This window comes from Heterodontus francisci, chromosome 34 (assembly GCF_036365525.1).
Source record: "Heterodontus francisci isolate sHetFra1 chromosome 34, sHetFra1.hap1, whole genome shotgun sequence".
Lineage (NCBI taxonomy): Eukaryota > Metazoa > Chordata > Chondrichthyes > Heterodontiformes > Heterodontidae > Heterodontus > Heterodontus francisci.
The window spans coordinates 42,382,619-42,388,919 of record NC_090404.1 but is presented as its reverse complement, the minus strand read 5'-3'; positions in this window follow the sequence as shown (position 1 = coordinate 42,388,919).

The following is a 6,301-nucleotide window of genomic DNA, read 5'->3' as shown; positions in this document are numbered from 1 at the left end:
TATTGCAGAAAATATGGAAGTATGGGATTGAAGGAGATTTAGTGCTTTACATTAGAAATTTGTCAGCTGAAAGAAGACAGAGGGTGGTGGTTGATGGCAAATGTTCATCCTGGAGTTTAGTTACTAGTGGTGTACCGCAGGGATCTGTTTTGGGGCCACTGCTGTTTGTCATTTTTATAAATGACCTGGATGAGGGTGTAGAAGGGTGGGTTAGTAAATCTGCAGATGACACGAAGGTCGGTGGAGTTGTGGATAGTGCCGAAGGATGTTGTAGGTTACAGAGGGACATAGATAGGCTGCAGAGCTGGGCTGAGAGATGGCAAATGGAGTTCAATTCGGAAAAGTGTGAGGTGATTCACTTTGGAAGGAGCAATAGGAATGCAGAGTACTGGGCTAATGGGAAGATTCTTGGTAGTGTAGATGAGCAGAGAGATCTTGGTGACCAGGTACATAAATCCCTGAAAGTTGCCACCCAGGTTAATAGGGCTGTTAAGAAGGCATATGGGGTGTTAGCTTTTATTAGTAGGGGGATCGAGTTTCGGAGCTACGAGGTCATGCTGCAGCTGTACAAAACTTTGGTGCGGCCGCACCTGGAGTGTTGCGTGCAGTTCTGGTCACCGCATTATAGGAAGGATGTGGAAGCTTTGGAAAGGGTGCAGAGGAGATTTACTAGGATGTTGCCTGGTATGAAGGGAAGGTCTTACGAGGAAAGGCTGAGGGACTTGAGGTTGTTTTCGTTAGAGAGAAGGAGGAGGAGAGGTGACTTAATAGAGACATATAAGATAATCAGAGGGTTAGATAGGGTGGATAGTGAGAGTCTTTTTCCTCGGATGGTGATGGCAAACACGAGGGGACATAGCTTTAAGTTGAGGGGTGATAGATATAGGACAGATGTCAGAGGTAGTTTCTTTACTTAGATACTAGTAGGGGCGTGGAACGCCCTGCCTGCAACAGTAGTAGACACGCCAACTTTAAGGGCATTTAAGTGGTCATTGGATAGACATATGGATGAAAATGGAATTGTGTAGGTCAGATGGTTTCACAGGTCGGCGCAACATGGAGGGCCAAAGTGTCTGTACTGTGCTGTAATGTTCTATGTTCTATCTATATCCTGTTGTTGGCTGTTCATATTATGCTCACTGGTTGCTGCAGCTCCAAGTATGTTGTCATCAGCAAATTTTGAAATTCTGCTATTTTGGGGAACATCACTGTCTACCATTCTCCAGTCTGAAAAACAACCATTTTCATTGACTCGTTGTTTTCTGTCCTTAAGCCAATATTTTATTCAAATGGACACTGATCCCTCCTATTCCATAAGTCACAATCTTGTGGTACCTTATCAAATATTTTGTTAAAATCCATATAAACAACATTCAACACACTCCCTTCATCAAACTTCTCCTTTACTTTAACAAAAAATTCAATTAAATTAGTCATGCATGATCTGTCTTTTACAAATCCCTTCTGGTTATTTTAATTACCTCGAACCTCTCTACGTGTAAATTGATATTTTCCCTGACTATTGTTACGAAAATCTTACCCACTACTGATGTTAAACCAACTGGCCTGTAATTACTAGGACTGACCTTACACATTTCTTGGCACCTTCTCTGGCACCTTCTATCCTGACTCAAATTTCCAGAACTTGTGGAAAGACCTTGAACCATCTTGGACTGAGTCTGAGGAGAGGTTTCTCCAACAGAGGCTGATTTTGACCTTGAGCAGCATTTGAAATTTCCATTCATCAGACATGTCTCTCTAACTGTGCCTTGGATCTGAACTCAAACATTTTCTTGCACAAGTTTCGGGCATGATTTGTGTTTGAGTAACTATTGGTGCTCAACTCGTAACAAAACTATCTGATTTATCAGACACATTTGATTCTTTCCAACTTCCTTCTTTTTTTTGCGAACCTCTGAAGGTAAAAAATGAACGATATGTACAAACCTAACTTTTCCACGACAAAACATCTTGACAAAATATGTACGAGGACCACATCTTCCACCACTCTTCCTGGTCGCCACTTCAACCACTTGTGATGATGAATCTTCACTCTCACCTTCTGGTTCAACTTCAGAATTCTTTCTCCCACTCTACCCCTATCATGACTCTCTTTCTGTCTTGATTGTTTTTCTTCTACTGACAGTGCTAAATGTGGCTTCAGCAATGAAAACCTCATTCTGGCCTGTCTATTGAGAAACAGGTCCCTCATAATTTTATACACCTCCATTACATCTCCCCGTAGCTTCCTTTGTCCCAAGGAATACAAACCCAGCCTTATCCAATCTTTCCTCATAGCTCATCTGCATGTAAATTGCGTTCAGGATGAGTTTCGGAGTTTTTCTCTCTGAATCTAATGAATCTGATCATTGTCATTGGAATCCTTTTCGACGTGGATCCGATGCTATTTGTCCCCCAGGAAGTGACCATTCTCATTCTGTGACTGAGATCTTTTTTGTTTTGGTACAAAAGCTGCACTGGAACTTCCCACTTTTAAAGTATAATCATTCACTGCACATTCGGCTGCATCTACAAACTTGTCTCTCACATGGCCAGTGATAAGGAGGACAGTTTTCACTTGTAAATCAGGAATTGTGACATTCACAACAGCGTGCTGGAGAAAGACACAGTTTGAGCGCGGGTGACAGTGGTGGAGGAATGGAGAGCTGGGGCTCGCCCTTGAAAGCAGCAGCAAAGTTTAAAACAATCACAGTGAACATGGATCTCTAACCCATGACCATGAAATTAAGAATCTCATGCTCTATTGACTGAGGTAGCTAGGCAACCAACGGTAGCGTTGCCATATCTCTCATTAAAGCGAGATAACTGTTAGTTTCCTCCTGGTGCCTCAGCTTTTTTTGTGTTCCAAGATGTAAAAGGAAATTGATCAGCAAACGCCCAAGGATGCAATACATTCCACTCAATCATCAATGACATCATTCCCATCTTCCACTTTTTAGCTGCAGCGCCTTCCAAAGATTGCAATCCATTTTACTGAGGAATTGTTCTGGGATTTATTGTTTACCTACGTTGTGTCCTCATTTTGATATGAGATTCTCTTCAATATCCACCACAAATTGAATTGCAAACCTAACAGAAAAACATGAAAAACACAAATCCCATGGTGCTCACTTTCAGAACAGTCAGCTTTTAAATAACATGAACACATTTTACATGGGAACGATTTCGAAAGTTGTTACTATTGCTTGTGACTCATTCATTGTGCTCAGAGTATGAGGATGTTTGGCCCGGGCTGTAGTGTCCCGTGTCCCACGGATGTACAGTAACCCTCTGATTGATTTGTTGTTTTCTGTTGACAGTGGGTGATTGGAGAGTGTGGGTTTAGAATATTGCTGCTTGTCCCGGTCTCACTGACTGTGGCATTGGGAATGGGTGAATAATTGATGTAACTGTTTCCATGTGCGACATGAAGCTTTGACCGGCTGTTATTAACCGAGGTAGCACGGAATGATCCTTTAATAATCGCCCACAAATTTGAACAGAAATCAGCTGTAATGTTCAACGTTGAGGGTGACTTTCTGCTCTGACAGGGGCAGAAAGGAAATTGAGTGAAAGACGCTGTGGACAGCTTGAGTGTACAGAACTGTACAGAGGAAAAGCAAATGTAACAATCTGTGATATATTGCAATTTGATAACATGGATTGACGAATGTCTATCACTCAAGGTTTCCTAGTATTTCACGGAATGCGTTTTAAAAACGTTTCAACGTGGTTTTGAACTGGGGACTGTTCCCAAATACAAGAAAGATGATAACTCTAACTTTATGGAAACATTGCACTGCAATCAACCTGGGGAGCATATTTATTTTAAGTTAGCACGAGGTGATTTTTTTCGAAGTCATCTTTAAATGATCTGTAAATGATTCGAAGCTCCTGACATTCTGGCTATTTCAGCAGCCGTGTTGAAAACATCAAATGTTTTGGCTTTTGACGTCTTCAATCTGCAGGAAAATATAATTCAGGAATGTGAGATTCCACATCCGTGGATAGACTGGAGAAGCTGGGGTTGTTCATCTTCGAGCAGAGAAGGAGAGAGGAGAATTGATCGAATGCTTAAATGAAGGGTTTAGATCCAAGAATTAAAGAGGAACGGTTTCTATTTGCTGAAGGATTGAAGATCCAGAGAGTTCAGATTGAGGAAGATTGGCAGAAGATGAGTCGACATCGAGATCTCTTGAAAAGATCACTGACCTGAAACATTAACTCTGTTTCTCACTCCACAGGTGCTGGCGAACCTGCTGAGTATTTCCAGCACTTTCTGCTTTTATTTTAGATTTCCAGCAGCAACCGTATTTTTGCTTTTGTGCTAAGTTTCAACCCAAATCGGGCGAGATTATTTTTAACTTTGCTGATGCTTTTATGACCGAACTCCATTTACCAGGTATAATACTTTATTGCATGCATTTTTAGTCGAGTGGTTAAGATGATAAACTTAACAATCTGTTGTGAATTCTGTGTGAGTGCTCGTGTCCTGCTGTCTACCTTTCTGATTATTTTAAAGTTTAACCAGGTCCTGACAGAACCAATCATCAATTACAGGTAATAAAATCCTGCACCTTTCAATCCCTCCAGGATTTACTCATTTGCATTTCAAAATGTACCTTCAGAAATGGAACAAAAATCTGCCAATTTGGAGACACTCTTTCTTTCCGGCTGCCTGTCTCTCTTTTGGCCTCCCTCACTCTCGGTGTACATATCTGTGTGTTTCACTCTATGTCTGTCAATGTGGTTCAATTCCCCGAGGAGGTGACTGGATTTTTAACTTCACAAACTTGATTTATTTTAGTTGTAAGGCGTTATTTTAACATGTTGCAGAGGAAAATAGCAGAGTAAAAATAATACAAGATGAGTTTGTCTCTTTCTGCATTTTCTTGAGTGGAGACTGTTCAGTGACTCAGTGCCCATGTGTTACAAATCAGCGGATGATTGAAATTTTTACTGAGCAGCATTGAAACAGATAGAGAACAAGAAGTCATAGTCTCGTGGTTAAGATAATAAACACATCGAGATAATGAATTAATAAACAAAAAAAGAAGAATTTCAAATCGCACGGACATTAGGAATTGTTTCCACTGCTGCCAGGTCTCACAGTGAACAGGAAAATAAATGTTCACTCACAACTTTTACCAGAATGGAGAGGTTAAAACAAACAGGAAAACCTCGAGAATAGAGAAGGCTGGAAGGTGACCTGATAGAATTTGGAAAGCTTTGTCCCTGTTTCATCAGGGATTAGAGGCAAATTTATTCACTCAACTTCAGGTTTACATTTACTGAACCGGAATCAAAGAAACAATAAGATTTATACAGACCTGGAAATAAAGTTTCCATATTGAGATGTAATTCTTAAGATCATATTTTGGCATCTGCTGAATCAGTATTTTTGTCGAACACTCTGTCTCTCTCTGTCATGAGATTACAGAAGAAACCACACTTCAAAAGTACTTTATTGACTGTCAAGTGCTTTGTGAGATCCTGATGACGTGAAAGGCACTGTTTAAATGTACATCTTTGTGTCTTTTCTTGCTTTCTGTCTGTCAATCTCAATGAAGTAAAGTACGGAATTGTGAATCTGTTCCTTTCAGCATCTACTCCAGACTCTATTGATCGCTCTGTCATTCTCTTTCTCCTTTTCTCTCTTTGTTTCTCTCTCCTCAGTGACTGTCTGGAATAAAGATCCTTCCTCTGGGGCTGCTGGATGAACCCAGGTCTGGTAACAGTGCAATACTTGTCCTGATGCTTCGGTATGGAATGTACAAGTGTACAAGTGTGGGTTGTGGGTTTTTTTCTTATTACTTCAGTGGTGAGTATCCCTACCGATCACTTGGGGAATGAGTGTTCAGTTGCTACCTGGGGAGGTTGCACATTTTCAAGACATCAAAATGTTTTATGGTGCAGCTTTATCTGAAAATACAACAGGGAATATTAGTAGAGTTAAATAATGCTAGAGGGGATGTTCTCTTTAAGAATTTGTCTTGAGTAGAGACCATTGCATCATGAGGTGCCCTCACACTGCACAGTGATAGATAATTGTAGTTTTAACTTAATTTAATACCGATTTCCTTTCGTGCTGCTCAATGACACTGCTCTATAGCTGCATCAAATTCAATCCAATGTTTATCAATGTGGAAATTAAGATTCAATATTTATGGATAATTCTGAAGATTCTGAAGTGCATAAAGTATAGATGGAGCAAAATTCTTACAGTGCATTCAGGAGAATTTTTAGCCAATGCTGAGCAAACCCAACAAGAGAAGGGGCAGTTCTGGAGGTAGTGTTAAGA